General features: G+C 34.1%; 1 pseudogene; it reads right to left on the bottom strand.

Moving 5' to 3' along the window:
* Nucleotides 1-12,026: 12,026 nt before the first annotated feature.
* On the bottom strand, nt 12,027-18,426 carry LOC125829426 (putative F-box/LRR-repeat protein At3g18150; annotated as a pseudogene).
* Nucleotides 18,427-19,113: the final 687 nt, after the last annotated feature.

The following is a 19,113-nucleotide window of genomic DNA, read 5'->3' as shown; positions in this document are numbered from 1 at the left end:
TAACCCATCGGTGGCCTCCTAAACTTGGCACGATCTTTCACTTAGACACCTCAACTGAAGGATTTTCATTTTAAACACCTAACGTAGGGTTCCCATGTGTCACTTTAACACTTTTTGCACAGCTGGAGTTCGCGTGATTTTCACTGATTCAGGGCGCGTAAACATCAAAATTTCGTCTAATGTGGCGTCCCCAACGGTAATATTACTCCACATCATCTATTTATATTATTTTTTCTCCAATTGTACCCTAACTAAGACCCCAATTTCTCTCTTCTTCAGCCTTTCTTTAATTCTTGGCACTTAATACTTTCATGTCGAGCCTCTCCAATTCTTCCATGGCATATGTGGATGAAGGTCGATATTGTAGGTGTGGTAATGAAGCACTATTAAAGACTTCATGGACCGAATTAAATACAGGGCGTAGATTTTTAACTTGTAGAATTTCAAAGGTAAAATTCTTTGTTTCTCTTTTTTTTTTTAAGTCAATTAGATGATTAATTGTTGGCGTCTAATTCTTTTTGATTGGTTTTTATAGAAAATGGGTGGTTGTAACTATTTTCTTTGGTATGAAAATTGACACCCTCCACAAGCAAACAAGGTAATGTGGGGATTGTTGAAGAAAGTCAATGCTTTTGATGAAAAATTAAAGCGAGCAAGAAATATATTTATTGTTGGTGTCGTTGCTACTGCGTTGCTGATGTTTGGAATATGGAAATTGATGCCTAATTGTTAGTGTTCTTGAGGTGTTCGGTCTAGTAGTATTTTGATGTTGTATTTGGTGTTCGGTCTAGTAGTATTTGGTGTTCGATCTAGTAGTATTTTGATGTTGTTGTTCCTGTAAATTTTCGATGTAAATGTGCATTTTGGATTCAATGAAATTCTATGTTGCTGTTGTAGTAAAATTGGTTTTTTGGCTACATACAAATCTCAAATTCGTTCTCACAATGTAACACCAAAAGCAAATAGCCAAATTACACATTTGGTCATATTCGTCACAATGTAACACCCAAATTACACAAAACATAGACAGTTATATTGCATGCTCCATAATGAGCTCAAAGTTAGCATTATGCTACATACCATTCAAGGCTACAACCTTCACAAAAGTGTTTACTGTTACCAAAACAAAGCTAGCATACTCCAAAAACATTAGACAGCAAAATAAGGGCCCAAAATCAACCTAGTCTAAGTTGGTGTTACTTCTTCTTTTTGTTTGCCATTTGCTGCAATTGGAAAGTGGTGGCAACATCCTTGTTTTTCCATCTCAAGCCTTTAGGCTTAAAGCCAAGGTCTATACCCGTTAAACTTGCATCCTTATAACTTGAACCTGTTGGTAGAATCCTTTGACTTGAAGTCCCAGGCTATTTTTTGAAGAAAAAACCAAAATTAATATATAAACTTGCATTCATTTTAGAGACAGTTTATGACAAACTTACGTTTAGTATTTGGGTTCCACTCACACTTGTGTAGATGCCAAATCCAACATTACTTGATCCACGATTAGTTGGCCACTTTGGTCCCCCTCTTGCAGAATCTTATCCAGTTGCAACTCTTCCTCTTTTTTGTCCAGCAGATTGTCTTGTCTTTGGAGGTAGTTGACTTGTTATTCCTCTTGTAACAAGAAAACTTGTATCCACAAATGGTGGTGGTTGGCTTGTTTTTGCAGTTTCCCTTGCCCTCTTAACTCTACTGGTATTGTTGACACCCAATTTTGGCTCTCCACATTTAACTATAGTAATAATTATAATAATAATAATAAAATATATATGTTATGAATTTATTTTTTATATAGGAATACAAAAAAAACTTTAATTTGACTTGATAAATTTATTTCTTAAATGTTATTTCTTATAAAAATTGAATATATTATATTACTACTTACTTTCTCATTTTTAAATAAATGTTGTTCTTAAGAATTGAATCTATTTTGGTTCAAATATAATTCCTTTTGTTGCAATAGATATTTTTCGTGTATTTATTAATATTGGAAAGCTTAGTTAATTAATGATTTACTAATTTATATTAATTTAATTTTAAGAGTGACTAATTTTATTAAATAAGTTAATCTTGCAAAATAATTATCACTTATGGCTATTTAATAAAGAAAGTAGTTACGATTTAAATGAATTTAATTTGAGCAAATTTGACAATCCAAGTCTTATTAAACCGGTCAATCCGTGTATGCCACGTTGGCGAGCACATGGATTGTGCTTCTTTAGATTCGATCTCAGCCTTACAATCTAATCTAATGGCCTTAATTAATTCATCATTTTACTATTATATATATATATATATATATATATATATATATATATATATATATATATATATATTATTTATTTTTAAACTCTTTATTTTTACCAACCATCCGATCAAATGATCGAACGGCCCAAATTAAATACCAAGCCTTTCATCATTCCAAAAAATAGTACGTCGTTTCAGACTTTTCCCTTCTCCAAGACGTTGCTTCTTCCCCAGGCCCCTTTCACGCTCATCTCACATCCCTCTGCCAAAAATGGCCATGAACCACCGGAAAACAATAATATCCGGCGGTTTCCAGCATCATCTCGACCCCCATCGCCTCACAGCTTCTCCCCCTTCCCCAGGCGTTCTCCATCCCCATGCCCCGTCACTCCTTTGTCCCATCAAGTTCAGCCATGAACCGCCGGAAAACAACAATATCCGGCGGTATCTTGCTTTATGTCTCCTCCGTCATCCCTTTTCCAACAAAAGGAGACACCCTATGCCGCCTATACCTTACCCTAACGGCTTCAAAAATCTGAAAAGGTGATATTGATTTGATCTGTAGCAGCAGCTCTCTACTTTCCAGTGAGTATTTTGATTTCAAATTCGGAGTTTTGAGTCTGATTTTCACCTATAAAAGGATGGTGTTTTCCCATCCGAAAATCACCAACAACCATAGAGAAAAACGGGTAAGAACAGCAATCAAGAATCCAACAATAGATATAAGAACATATAGAAACAATATATTTCAAAAGGGTTACAGTTCGATCAAAAATTTCTCTTCTCTTCTTTTTGCTTTCGATTTTTGGGGTTCGAGTTCAAGTAAGATTGAGGTCGGAATCCTTGACATCAAAGCCTTTGTTTGCTGCTCAACAAGAGGTACTGTTTTTTCGTCAAATCTTTTCATTTCTTTTTGGTCTTAATGTAATCTGTTGGAACGTCTGCTATAAAATATGCAATAAGGCTGTTACTAACAAATTTTATTAATATAGATACAATTTAGAAATATTGAATGTGAAGAAGGCTTTAGTCTTAAAGATAAATTGATGTTTGTGTTACTGATTCTAGGCAACTTATCATATTTTAATCCATGTCAATAGGAGAAGCAGGCTGCTAGTTTGGATGTAATATAAATCGATCTCGACTAAATTTTTAACTAGCACCTATTTGATAGTGAATTCTTCAGACGCCTGAGCATGTGGTATATTCGTTAGATTAGATTCTATTTTGATATTAAGAGTGAATTAAAAGATGGGCAGAATCATTGTTGTCTATCTTAATTTAAAGTTCTTCTCGTTTCCCCCCCAACTACTAGCAAGTTTGATCTGATTATATAACTCTTGCATTCCCTTTCTTTAGTTGCTCAAATTTACGTGTCATTCTTAGTTATTTTCGTCTTCTATTCGTTAGGATTCATGATTTGATTTAAAGCTTGAAATAGCTTTGTTTTCTGTTAAATCTTGAGTTAGTTAACTAGGCTTGGCTTGGATGTTCCTCATGTTATTTCGACTCTAATGTGCTGTACTATCTTCCTTCTCGGGTTCATATCCTTCTTTGTTCATCAAAAATCATGCTTGTTTACTTTCTTGTGTTTCTTGAATACAAAAAATAAAACATATATAGCAAGAAGCCGTTAAAGTTTATGCTTGTTTAAGATATCACAAGTTTCAACTAAGAACGGCATAAGTCTGCTTTGATTTAAACTTATTTTTAATCTTCCTTTATGTTTGCGTAGGTTTGTCTTTCATTCCATATTTTGTATGCGCGGCTTCTCTTTGCAAATTTAGTTTAGGAATGTGATTGCAACTCAAATTTTGCGGCTTGTCTTGTATTTGAATATAACATCTATCACCCTTGTCTTTAGTTATGTTTCAGTATGTATCGAATATAGTTTATATATTATTCTAGTTGCTTGTTGCCGATTGAATCTGATTGTCCCCTCCTTATTTACTGTAAGTATATGCGTAAATGGGTCGATATAGCTGATAACTCTTGAAGGGACTAGTGAATAAACTTGTCAAGTTTGAAAATGACTTCTCACTGGAATCATTCTAGTACAACTAGAAAGTATGTTGTTATGAAGGTGTAGAGCTCATGTCATGTGATGAACCAAGTTTATGTCATGCATCTCTTAGTTAAGTATAGCATATTCTTGTCGAATTGTTACACTCATGGGAATAGTTTCCTCCTCTGATAATTTTTTTTTTTTTTTTTGACTTGGAAATAATCTTTTGTCCATAGGATGCTTCAATTATTTCCCTAAAAAAAATAAAAGGAACTAGTGCTTATTGAATAAGCTTTGTGTGATGCTATAACTGTAATAAAAAGAGCCATAATTCACTATAACATGACATCATCACGTTTTTAGTTCTCTTGTTCATGAAAGTTTCTTAAGGATTACTAGAGAATCACATTGATGGAGTGTATTATTGGTAACCAAGTCATATTAATGGTAAAAGTCTCACTTCCCAACCTTGGAATTTTTTATTGTAGGTCTCTTGATTCTCACTAATTATTGTATTAGCCTATTTTTTATCTTTAGTTGATAGTAAAAAGACATGTCTGAATTCTCGAAGTATTCAGGCTAAAACATGTATTATAGTAATCACATATCCTTTGCAAAGCTCATTGTTTAAGAAAATTACTTGCTTCTAATATTCATTTTTTTTTTATTATTTTGTTATTTCTAATTTGCTTCTTCATTTTTCTTCTTATGTTTCATGTACAACCGGAGAGCTGGAGTTTCTACTTTGGAACTCATTATTGGCCTAATATATTAGGCCAACATCAATTAGGATCATCGCAATACTTGGAGTTTCATAAATAGGAGTCCAACATTTCTTAGCATTCCTTTTTATGAGTTTGATTATGTTATTTTGATATGTTGACTAACCTTTACTTATGCCTACATAACTCTTAAGTTTTCAATACATTGCTTGTCCTTTTATTTGAAGATTATTTATGTGAGCTAATATTATTTGTTTGTGAATTTAGTTGAGACATTTTTAGAACAAATAATACAAAAGATATTTTCTTAAAAATGGGTTAGCATTTTTACTTATAACATTCTTTTAGGCCTTTTAAGTTGAAAAGAGGGGCGTATAGTTTTAAAAGTTTTCCAAGTGAAGTTTCAAAAGGTTAAAATAATACTAGTGTTTCAAATTTGGGGAAAAGAAGTATATATACTTAGGCCTTTATCTTAAGGAATAGGAAAAATTATCATCTAAAATTCTCAATTGAAGTTTTAAAAGGTGAAATAATATTCATTTAGGCACTTAAGTAGAAAAAATAAAACTCACGAGTTGGGATTCCAAATGAATTTAGGGATACATAAAGTCTAAAATAATATTCATTTAGGCTTACTCATCACTTAGGACGTCCAAATATTTTGAAACTAGTTTAAAGGCTAGAATAATTACATTTAGAAATTTACTTAAGGCTAAGATACTTATCTTTAGATATACATTTTTTTAAGAAAATAAGTAGGGAAGTAGGCTTATATATTTAACAAAACAAATGTAACTATAGAATAAGTTTCAATAGTTAGGCCTATTTTTTATACTCTTTACATCACCCCTTTATAAAATGTATTGACTATACTTACTTTTTGAATCAAACATTGCTAATAACATTTTAATCTTTTTAACATGCTATTTCAAATTTTAGATATGCAAACAGGTTCAAATACAAGGTACACATATATATGTCGTACATATAAAGGTATATACTCTATATTTTCTTCACATAACCTAGTATTATCTACTATCCCTTTTACTAATGTTATTTATTTTTGTAATTTATAAATGTCTACACCTAAATATACATATTACTTTATTACCTATAATTTATCATCAACTTATCCCTACATGTAAAAAGAATGATAAACATTCATATGTTTTGAACAACTTATATGTATATATTACACTTCATAATAAATATATTTAAGATCACAAGCCTTTATATAATACTTTAACATCTAGTATTTTTATTCTATTTTATTTTAGAAAACTCCATTTTACGTATTTTCATTCAAATTACACATCCCATATTACTATGTATTCACACCCAACTACTATCTTATTTTCATTTCATGTCTTAAATAAGACGTCAGGTTCTCGCAAAATTCAACATCTATATATTTTTAGGATAATTTTACAACTATATATATTTTTACATACAAATTTATCATACATTTAAGTACATTTATTTACTTATTTATTTTACAATATGATAAAATACTACTATTAAAGCTATTTTATAAGACTAATATATGTCGTACCTTGTATTGTACTCTTTTCTTAAATATAATAAAATTTACTTATCATTTATTTTAAAACAAATAAATAAACACGTTTTCCTAATATATTCTCCTAAATTGAGTTCAAGGACTATCTTTGGATAGGCTCTAAGGGGTGCTTAACACCTTCCCCTCGAGTAACCAAAACCCTTACTCAGAATCTCACTGGTTTCGCAAATCAAAACAGAGTTTACATATTTTAAAAATAGTTTTTCTAATATTTTCCTTAAAATTTAGGTGGCGACTCTAAAACAAACAAAACAATTTTTTTCCAAAAAACAGAGTGTCAGCCATATTATGTTGTGAACTGTTTCGGCCGGTTCAAAATAGGGTGCGACAGGTATCACCACAAACTGTTGTTGAAGAAGCATGATTATTTGATGTTGTTGAAGCAGGTTGGTTGAATCTTGTTGGTCCAGGTTGGAAGGAGCTTGTTGGTTCAGGATGACAACTTCCTTATGAACTTTGACCAGCAGTAAATTGTGAATTGTGGCTAGCTGGTTGTGAAGTATGGACACCAACCTAAATATCAAACATAAAGTTTGTTCATTACATTCAACAAGAATTTAAAAAAGGCACAAATAAATAATAAACTATTTTACACTTGGAACAAGTAATTTTCACCCCTTGTTTGGACATCTTTCCATACTTCTTTCTTGGTTCATCTTTACTCTTTCTTCTATTTCTTGGAGGTCTACCAGGCATTTGCTTAGGTTCAGGAGGCTCAATCCTTCGATTGTTAGTTTCAGGCCACATCTTCATATTTGGAATTGGTTGAATTAAATGACTATAAGCCTTTAAGAAGGTATCCTTCCTATACCAATGCTCCATAAGTGGTTCAGGTTCCTGTTCTATGTGGTACAAAGCAAAAATAGCATGTTGGCATGGAATTCCTCTCAATTGCCAAGTTCTACAGCTACAAACTCTATTAGTCAAGTTGCATGTATGCCTATACTGGCCTTCTCCAATCTCAAACCCAACATCAGCATTCCAAAGCACCTTGCATGCCCTAGACTTTTCCTTATTCTCCTCCAACATAAGTCTAGCCATAGGTGCAATATCACATATCCATGTGTCAGTAAACTTAACCATACCCACAGTTCTAGTCATTAGTTTTCTCCTAATTTCCTCCAACATGGTTATTATAGATTTGTGTCTACATGATAAGATCCATGAGTTAAATGTTTCACACATGTTATTTTCAACTGCATCACATTTGGAATGCTCTTGAAAGAATGCTCTAACCCATGACACTTGTGGATAATGCAATAAATCATCATTAATTTCATTACCAAGTCTGCTCATTTTGTAAAGCTCCTCATTGTACTTCACTTCAAAAGTTGCCTTGGAACATCTCCAGAATTGTTTTCTCCTTTCCTCTCTCTTCCATCTTTTACTCCAATTAGACCAAATGTGTCTAGCACACATTCTAACTTCAGCATTTGGTAGTAGTTCACCAACATCTACTTGAAGACCCTACAATAAAATACAATTCAATACAATTCAAGAAAGAAAATACATTTCTATATATCTACAATTATCAAAGTAATAGACAATTACCTTCTGCATATCTGACATTACAGTAAGACCCTGTCCAGTACCCAACTGCAGGTCCTCTTTCAAGTAGTTGATAAAGAAACTCCAGCTATGTTTAGTCTTCTTGTCCATAACTGCCTAGGCTATAGGAAACATCTGATTGTTTCCATTTCTTCCAACTGCTACAAGAAGTTCACCCTTATAAGCACCCTTTAAGAAACATCCATCAAAATCCTATTATTCTTCTACATCCTTCCTTCCACCCTTTCTTCAATGCATCAAGCATACATAGAAGTACATAAACAAATTCTTTCCTGGTACAGTTTCTCTATCCATCCTTACTCAAACAGAACTACTAGGATTGGTTTGTTTTATGACTTCAGCATAATCACATAACCTTGCAAATTCCATATTCCAGTCACCCATATTTTCTGTAAGAATCATCATCTTTGCTTTGTAACAAATTGTTCTACCCACATGTAGTCCTAACTCCTCCCTACACAATTCTTGTATTTCCCAAATCCTCAAAGATGGTTGTTTAGTTATTTCATCCTTGAATCTACTTACTAGGAACTTAGTTGTACACATTTTGTTCTTATTTGATGGTAAACACTTGTGTATATGATAGTAATTCTTAATCATAAAGTTACCAGAATCCCTATCAATAGCACCATAGAACAACCATTTGCATTTTTCTTTGAATTTACATTTAGCTCTCACTGTATGAGCTTCATTAGGCCTTAACTTAATCTGATAATTTTTTTCAACGGCATATTTTGCCAAAGCCTTTCTAAATTCCTTAGCATTCTCAAAAATCATTCCAAGTTCAAAAATAGCAACAGTACATTCATCATCATACCTAACCTTTTTGCTCTTTCTTCTGCCTGGTAGATCAACACCTCCAACAGCTTCTGCATCTAGCATATCAGTGCTATCATCACTATCACATTCTGAGCTATCAATATACTTCTCATTTCCTCCCAAACTGCCAACTTATCTATCCTTGGTACTTTTTTGAATATCTTCAAAACCTCTATCCACACCAGCCTCACCTATTGGTACTTTTTTAGTTATTGTTTTCTTCTCCCTATCTTTTTTCTTTCTAAGATTAGGATTTCTTTTGTTTATCCTTTCAGCCCTAAGGGATCTCAATTCTTCATCAACATCTGAATCATCTTCATCTGGAATAGCATCTACATCTGTGTCACTACTAGGCAGATCTGATTAAGCTTCATTCTGATTTGTATCACCTCCAGGCAGTTCTATATCAACTCCATTCAAATCTGAATCATTCTCCACAGTTCCCTCAGTATTTATACCCACAGATTCATCAACACGATCAGACCATGGTAAAAGACCAGTTGGAGCAGGCAATTCTTCCAATTCATCAACTTCATGGACCACATACACATGAAACTCATCACCATCTACCAAGTCTTTCACAAAATCTAACAATTGAGAATCAGAAGTAACTTGAACTAATTCATTATTATCTTCACAATAAAATCCCTTCACATTTGTATACCCAAGGTCTTTATTGTAGGAAAGAAACTCGACAAGACTAAAATGGTCTTTATTTATGCCAACACCAAATACATCTACTTCTCGTTGGTAAGTAGGGTTAGGGTTTCCAACAACACACCCTCATGATGAAAACAAGTTAAAATATAGTTGTCCATATCTCGAAAAGAAGACCCCAATAAAAGGAAATACCCAAAAAGCCCCTTACTTTACCAGCCAAAACCTATATTAAAAATGAAAATAAAGAAAGCGGAATCAACAACAATATACACCTTCTTGAAGAAAACAAAAACAAAGGTAGAAAACAAAATACACCATTACCTTCAATTTCTTCAATTTCTCCAATGTCGTACAACCCGATACCTCGTCAATACAACCTTAAACCTGAAAAATGGCGACATAAAATACAACAATGGTTATTACTAACAACGAATTGAAGGAAAAACAAAGAAATACATGTGAAGAGAAAGGAGATTTACCTAGGGTTTTCATCGGAGAAGAGAGAGAATCATATGAAGGAAGTTGAAAAATCACAAAGAATGGTTCCATTATTCTTTTAGTTTGAAAAAAAAACGACGTGTAAAGAGGTTTAAGAGTTGGCATCATATAATTGGTCAGTTAATCCACGTAGAACGGTTGTCTTGCACGCGCTTATGGTCAACAGAAGTCTGTGCAAAAAGTGTTAAAGTGACACATGGGAACCCTACGTTAGGTGTTTAAAATGAAAATCCTTCAACTGAGGTGTCTAAGTGAAAAATTGTGCCAAGTTTAGGGGGCTACCGATGGGTTAGGCCTTCAGGACACTTAAGATTTCATCAGCAATAAATAGAAAGCTAACATTTCAATTATGTTGAGACGAAAATTCCTGGTCTTCTCTTAGAAATCTTACTCTTGGTTAGGGGTGTACATGACTAGATTGGTTCGGGTTTTTCAAATATCAAACCAAAATATTTGTGTAAAAATTTTAAATTTATAAACCAAACCAAACTAATAAAATTCGGATTTTTTCAGGGTTTTCAACCTCGGGTTGGTTCGAGTTTTTCAAATACCAAACCAAACCATTGTGTCGAATTTTTAAACTTATAAATCAAACCGAACTAATAAACCTCAGATTTTTGGATTTTTTGGGTAAAGTTTGCATACAAACATATAATTAACTTGTGCTTCAAATATTTATTCAGTCCAACCAAAATACAATTATCTAAAGTGTTTCTTAAAAAAATAACACAAAATATGAGATGAGTACCGATGACACTAAAATATTCAATAAAAAATAATAATGAAATCATCATATAAAATAAATATTACAAAGTCATAATGAAAATGATCATAATTTAAAAGACCAAATCATGCTAAAATAAGTTTAATAAGTATTAGTTACATTCCTAAATATTTAAGGAAAATTAAAATTAGATTATGTATTTTAATTGTCTAAACCAATGTAAAACTAAAGAACAAATATTCAATATTATTGTCATTCTTATTGTTGAATTGATTTTCTTTTTGCATTAGTATTAATTTGATTTTGATCTAAGTTTTATTATAATTATCAACATCTATGAACTATAATATTTATTGGACTATTCTGAATTCTATGTTTTAAACTTGAAATAATATATTAAAAAATAAAAACAGTGAAATAGTATAAGAAATGTTTTCAAATTATATCAAAGTAAACATTTTTATGTATAAAATAAAATTTTAAAACTACATATATAATGTCGGATTGGTTTGGTCTCGGGTTGATTTTTTTTAGTTAAAACCAAACCAACCCAAATATAGTCATGTTTTTTTCCAATACCAAACCAAGTAAAACAAAATCACTAATCGAGTCTTTTTTTATTTGACTCGGTTTGCGGTTTGGTTTGGTTTTCGGTTCGATTTTGTACACCCCTACTCCTGGTAACTAATCTCAGAAAAATGTTATCCTGGTGCATTTTTAAAGAATCCGACACAAGTGTGAAAGCATTTTGGAGAGTCCGAATTGCCACAATATTTTCTAGGTTTTTTTTCTTATTAAAGACATGACTTCTCTAGTTGATGATGAGATGCTCAAAAATATATGTCAAAAAGGAATATTATGACAGAAACCTAGTTTATTATCATTATGATCATCAGTTGTCACTCATGAAAATTAGATTCACTATCAGTTGAGATTTCAAGGGGAGCAAGAACATTCTGGTGATTGAAAATGATTTTAACTCATAATGTTAACATTCTGAAACTGTCTTCTAGAATCAATGAGAGAAAATCAGCAAAATAGTGTTTTGAGAAGGACATGCAATTTTAATAACTTGACAGCACCAAGTTATGTACAACTAACCAGAAGCATCCATGTTTGGCTTTGCAGGGTACCAAGGACAAACATCATAAACCCGAGTTAACAAAGTTCTGAATGTTAACTCGGCTGCACGAATCAGCTTTTGAAGGTAATCTTGAACGAATAAAACCTTGATGATAATCACTGCTAGTCTTCCTCCATATCATCAGAATCTTCATTAGGATTATCCTCTTCCATATCATCAGAATCTTCATAAAAATCACTATAACTGTCTTGATCATCATCAGAATCTTGAAAATAATCACTGCAACTTTCGTCCTCATCATCAGAATATTGATGATCCTCACCGTAACTGTCTTCCTCATCATCATCAGAATCTTGATCAAATTTATCCTTAGGATTTACCACAGAGGATACATCTACATGCCTACAATTGAAATCATGAAAATCATGTGAAAGCTCCAAATAATAAAGATACAGGGAAAATTTTTCAAAGCGACTATTACGTCATCCTCCATCCAATAACCTTCCAATTTCAGGGTTTTACTTTTAAAGAATTAATTTCGAGGCAACGAAAACCCCCAACCTTGTGAAACAAAATAGTTTCCAAAGCAGGACAGTAAGTTCACAATTCCCTAGTCATATTCTCCAAAGTTATGCTCTTCAGAGACTTCCACGCTATGACAATGATAGAAACGAAAGAACGTTCTACTAGATGTAATGTTCTCAACGTCAAACAGGTGAAGAAAGATTCAGGAAATACACAAAGAGGATCAGAATAGACTATAACATGTTCCATACAAAAACACTAGGTGATTCTTTCCATCTTTCCTAGCCTTGGTGGTTAGATTTACCTGGTACCTGCTTCTCGTGAGAGGTGATAGGTAACCGTTGAATTAGTCGAGGTGCGTGGAACTTGACCCGGACACCACGGTCATTAAAAAAAAATGTTCGACTTTATCTTAACAGTAAAACTAAACCAATCCCTTTTTCTTCTTTCCCTGAGGTAGCTTTTCTAGTTGGTGATGCTCAAAAGAACAGATCACATAAATAATGTTTTGAAAGAAACCTGGATTATTGTCATTAGGATCATCAGTTGTCACTCACGAAAAACAAGATTCACTATATTGGCCATAGTATATAAATTTTGTCAACAAAGTAGGTCAAAGAAAAGACAGGATTTAGAGGACAACACAATAGAACTTCCATTCGTTGGTAATGAAGAAAAAGAGAGATATAAGAAAGGTTGTGATAGCAGAAATGTAAATCCAAAAACTTCCAAGTCAGCAAGTCGTATGCCAAGTGACTAACAAATGATAAAGTTATAACCTCAATCAGCAGGAAAAAAATGAGATTTCAAGGGGGGTGGGGGGAACTGTCTGGTGGTGATGGAAATGACTTGCTCTGAATTTTCTAGCGGACGCATTAACGGAAGGATAAACCCTAAACTTCATCTAAAAAGATTCAACAGCACTGTAAGCCTCAATTACAGACTGTTAAAATTATTTGCGGTAAACAAACAATGCAAACTTCTTTCTTCCAAGTAAAGAGCCAAAGAGGGAACCATTTCGCAATCAAGTTTGATGCTATTGCCAAAGCAAGGAAGCAAAAGACAACATTTAATGAGGGAAATTATCATAAAAATGTGGTTTGTAGATTTACTCATCATAATGTATTCAGGAAAACAAAGTGTTACATCTTGAAAGAAACTAGCACATCTTGAAAGAAACTAGCAATGCACAAGCAAAACATCTAAAATGCAACAAACAAAAATTTTATGAGAAACCAAGCTACTATACCATTTGATATACCATAACAGTATGTTTCAAAGAACAATAATTTATAACATGAGAAGTTTAAGGTTTGGGATTGCATGAAGTTGATCAAAAACTTAACACAGAGGAAAATTCATGTATCCTGAGACAGAAATACTTGTTGTCACGCCCCGAGCCTACACCCTGGGCGAGGACTGGCACTCGGAGACCATTGTTGGCCCCAAGCGAACCCTTGGCCTGGCTTTCTTAACTCAGTGGAAACCTAACTCAACAGAATAACTTCATGCAAAGCAAAGTCATAAGACAACTTAACTGATAAAGATCTGGCCCCAAAAGGGCAACTCGAGTCTCAAAATAGAATATTTACATATATACATAGAAGAGAGACTCAAAACTCACTGATTGACTGTCTATGAAGCCTCTAATATACTGAGATGGATGTTGGGACAGACCCCGCAACATCCTAGTAGAACAAAACTAAGTACACAAAATAATTGAGTCCTCCGGAATGCAAAGAGGCTCACCACTGACTCTGGAGTGCTCAGTTGGATCAACGATGTGCAGGATGCTGATCCGGGGTACCTGTATCTGCATCATAAAACGATGCAGGCTAACTGGCATCAGTACATGGAATGTACGAGTATGCGAGCTGGAAAAGTTAACCCACAACTTAAGCTTGAAATGAGTACAAGAGAACACTTACCTTGACTCTGTTCGACTCATGAACAACTAAACTCAAATATGTAAAGCAATAAGGCACATGCAATACATAAATAGCTTGTAAAACAATGTAAACAACTTAACTCGTTAATGATAAAACAATAACAAACTCAACTTTAATTATTTAAAAGTAACATAACTTTTGTGGGAGGTTCTTTAACCGACAACCACCACTATGAGCCCTAGTGATGATACAACGTCTTACCTCACGTTGCCCGAGGACCATCTTATACCTTGCCGTGCTATAGGACCTTACTTTTGCTTAGTGGATCCACTAGCCTAATCTTACGTGATCATCTAAAAAGAATGATACGTCAAGTCCCATGTTGGCGCATGGTTCTTATGGAGAGTTGAGTTAATGTGAACTCGCATCCCCAATTCGGTGCTCAATACTACTCCCAAAATACTTTGGCTCATAAGTGCTTTAAATATATCTTTCTTTAATTGAGATAATTACTCAAAACTTGGCCCAAAGGCTCTTTTGGAAAACATGGTTCCTTCCTTACTTAAATGTAAAAACATTTATAAACTTCTTTGGGAATACTTAGTTCCCTAATAGCTTTTGAGAAAAATGGACTCAACTTTAAACTCTTGACTTAACTTGAAACCCAAGACTCTTGCTCGACTTGAAACTTGAGACTCTTACTCAACTTGAAAATCTATACTTTTTACTTGACTTGCAACTTGAACCTTAAAACGACATTATAACGTTCAATAACGACTCTTGAAAAGCTTTAAAGATTTGCTTGGACTCACTTCTTAACTTTACTTGACTAGGCTTTAACTTCACTTTAACTTTGATCCTAACTTGCCTTGAATTGAATTACGGATTTAAGGTATATGATCACATGTTTATGGATGAATTCGAGATGTCTAAATGTACCTTAGAGTGTTGGAAACAACTAGGAAACATAGGTATAATATCTAGGAACATGCATGGGAAAGCATGGAAAGAATGAGGGAACATGGCGTCCTTGGCGCTCTGCAAGGCGCGGAGCGCCAGCCCTTGAAGGTCAGAAGGCACCTGCTGGCGCTCTGAGTGGCGCGCCGCCCCAAGGGCTGGACTTCAGAGTCCCTTTTGGGGCGTGCTGGCAGGCGCGACGCGCCAGCCCCTTCCCCAGAAAACTCGACTTTTCTCCCCCTTTTCTTCAACTCTAAACCATCCTTACTTCAATGGATTTAACTCCAAACACTAAGGATCATCAATCTCTCAACATACAATAGATTACAACTCAAATAAACAACCCAATCATGTCCCACAACCAACAATAACTTCAACAACACAACTAACAACATCAACAACAACTAACAACTTCAACAACAAATCCTCTTTCCCAATAATAAAATGAGTTGGGTGTGTGGGGGAAAGGATCAACCCACACTATGAACTCACATACCTTGATAGGGATCACCCCCGACGATTTCCACGGCGGAACTTTGACGGAAACTAGTTGATCTCCTCTTTCTTCTCTTCTTCTTCCCCTTCTTCTCTTCTTATTCTCTTCTTCTTCTCAAGCCCTAGCTTTTACTCTTTTAAAAATGGGACAAAATGATCCAAATATCAGCCCTATACAACAATATAATCCCAAAAGAAATGGCTAGGGAAAAGACCAAAATGCCCTTAAAATTTCCGGACGGATTCCTTGCCAACTGCCCAACTTCCAAAGGATATAACTCGCTCATACAAATTCGGAATTGAGAAAACTCGATGGCGTTGGAAAGATCATTCCACGAACTTTGCAACCATAACTGGAAATCCACCTAACTCATTTTGACCTAGAATTTATGGCTGTTCAAAGTTGACCAAAAACTCACCTTTTCCATACTTAGCCAAAATTTTCCAGATTTTCAAATTCCTTCCAAAAATTAAAAATTTCCAATTCTAAGCCTCTTCTTAGTTATTTCAATTTGCCGGATGTTACACTAGTAGTCTAGTTATAGAAAGCTCACTGTTGGAAGATAATCACAGAATTAGCAGAGGATCCCAGTATATTAGCCAATCGCGATAAAAATCGAGGCATACACTTGATTCCACATATCTCACACCTTTGTCTATTTGATACGATAACGAACTTCTCCAAAACCATTATATTCTTTAGCAAAAAGTTTGAAAGTTTGAAAAGTTTATTGGCATGCTCCTTCAGGCACACCCCAGAGAAGATGACAATCTTAACATTCTTTAGGTTGGAAAACACAAGGCTTGAAATATATCTCTACAAACCAATACTATCACCTTTGACCAAATATTTTCTCTCAAAAGAGCACCTGGAATCATCAAACTGGAGACAAAAAATATAACCAGGACTAAATACAAGCCAGCCTAATGGAAACTGAACTAATGTGACAAAAATGATTTCATAGTATGTCTGGTATAGACAAATTTCAAAACCAACAGATATTAGTGGTGCTTGGAAAAGATTATGATGGTCATGCGTATCATAAATATTTGTGGCATAGTGTGACAGTGTAACAACCCCTTTCATTTCAGAGCCCATTTACCACAAAGAAAACAGTAAAGTGTAGCGTCACAATTACAAAAGCGGAGCTTCTTAGTGATAATTTAGGATATATTTGAGTTCTCATTCAAAAACAACTTGTGGGGAATGGGGACAAGGATGTTAAAACTTCATTAAATGAAAAGATGTAAAAAGAAAAGAAAAATTTCCAGAAAGTTACAGGCTGATTTTCTATTGATATGTTCAGTGTCTCCACAAGACGCAAGGCTCGGAAAAGGCCAGCTGCCCCATAGAAACTAAACTTTTCCAAATGCAACTCTAGCGCTAGAAATTTGCATTCCAATTCTAGAATTGCCACCTCTTTGAACTGCAATATGCATAGGACCTGGTGCAGTAAATACAATGAAACTATTAAACAATGGAGAAAGCACTTCACAAAAAAAAAGATAGTGTTGTAACAAATCTAACAAAAGTTCTAGTTTCGATTAGTGAAATTTATGCATTTTACATTCTGAAACTGTCTGCTAAAATTCAATTCGAGAAAACAAGGACTGTAGTTTTTTTTGAGAAAGATCATGTAATTTTAATAAATTGACACCAAGTTATGTACAATTAAGCAAAAGTATCCCTGTTTGGCTATGCAGGGCACTAACGACAAACATCACCAACCTGACTGAACAAAGTTCCAAATGTTAACTCGGTTGCATAACGTAGCTTTTGACGGTAATCTTGGACGAGGGTCTTAAAATCTTCATGATAGTCCCTGCAACTGTCTTCATCCTCTTCATCAGAATCTAGATAATCATCCTCAAAATCTTTAATACATGTAATGTCAAAAGTTATCTTAGCATTAACCACAGAGGATACATCCACAAGACAACACATGAAATCATGAAAATCACGCAACAGCTCCAAATGCTGCAGATACGGGGCACAAATTTCAAATGAGTGACCACTATCATTTTCCCAATAACCTTCCAATTTCAGGATTTTTACCTTTCATGAATTAATTTCTAGGCGACGAAAACCCCCAACACTATTAAATACTATAGTTTCCAATGCAGGACAGCCTGAGAGTAAGTTATTAATTTCGGCATCCAGTACCACCATATCCTCCAATTTTATAGTGTTTAGAGACTTCTAGGCTATAACAATATCATAAACCAATGAACATTTCACAATATGTACTGTTATCAAAGATGAACAAGTGAAGAAAGTTCGAGGCATTATGTAAGGAGGATGAGAATAGATTACAAGATATTGCACATTTTTCTTAACAGCAAAAGTAAGCCATCGACTGATTTGAGACTTGTGCTCATACAGGCTACAACAGTGAAGCTCAAACTTGTCAATTTTGGAAGCAGTGGAATGAGACAATACGTAGTCAACAAATGATCGAAATCATTTGCTTCTTTCCCAAAGCGCTTAGGAGAGAAAATGAAGGAATTAAGTGAAGTCCAAAGATACTGCCACCTTTTAGAGAGAATACATGTTGTGAATGCTTCCTCCGTTGGCAAAAGGGATAGAATTTGAAGCAAAAGTGAGTCCGGAAACTCACTGATACGATCGTCTAAGGTTTCTCCCGCCATGATTTTGTGTTTTCTGTTTCCAAACTCCCGCTTCGGTAGTATAATATATTTGACTAAACTAAAGAAAACAGCCCCAGTAAATTGGTTGAAAATCGAATTGAAATTGATAATTCTAAAGGAAAAAGGTTATTGATTTATGATAATGGGTTATTTGCTTAGCAATTTTGATAACGATTTTAATGTGTTTTTTTAATCAAATTATTAGTTCTTAACAATTTGAAGTCTTTTTTTAGTGGTTAATTGATAACGTGATAGTAAATTAAATATTTTTTTCATTATTATCAAATTTTTGTGGCTTGCTGGCCTTTTTATTTAACTTTCTGAAACCAACATTGTACAAGGACTTTGGCCCAAATAAAAATTACCAAAACAACATAATATTAATCTAGAAGATCCGACCCAACAAATTTCAGGTTCTAGGGCATTTCCACATTTGTAAAGTGAATGGACAACAACCATATCCCCCGTCGCCTTGTCTGAATTATCGCCTCCCGTACCCGCTACTACTGTGAGCATTTCTTTCTCCCTTTCATTGTGCCTCCATTGTTGCATTTTTGACCTTCTATCTTGGTCGATTGTGGAGCTTATCGATTTTTCCATTGTGGTCATTTTCTTTTCCAGGTGTGTTGGGCAATGCTCCAAGGAAGAGGTCGATCTGTGATGGAGCTTCGCAGAGGTGTAGTCTTCGCCTTAA

Source organism: Solanum verrucosum, unplaced genomic scaffold (genome assembly GCF_900185275.1).
Source record: "Solanum verrucosum unplaced genomic scaffold, falcon-dt-bn FXZP01000052.1, whole genome shotgun sequence".
NCBI lineage: Eukaryota > Viridiplantae > Streptophyta > Magnoliopsida > Solanales > Solanaceae > Solanum > Solanum verrucosum.
This window is presented reverse-complemented; position numbering and strand designations above follow the sequence as displayed.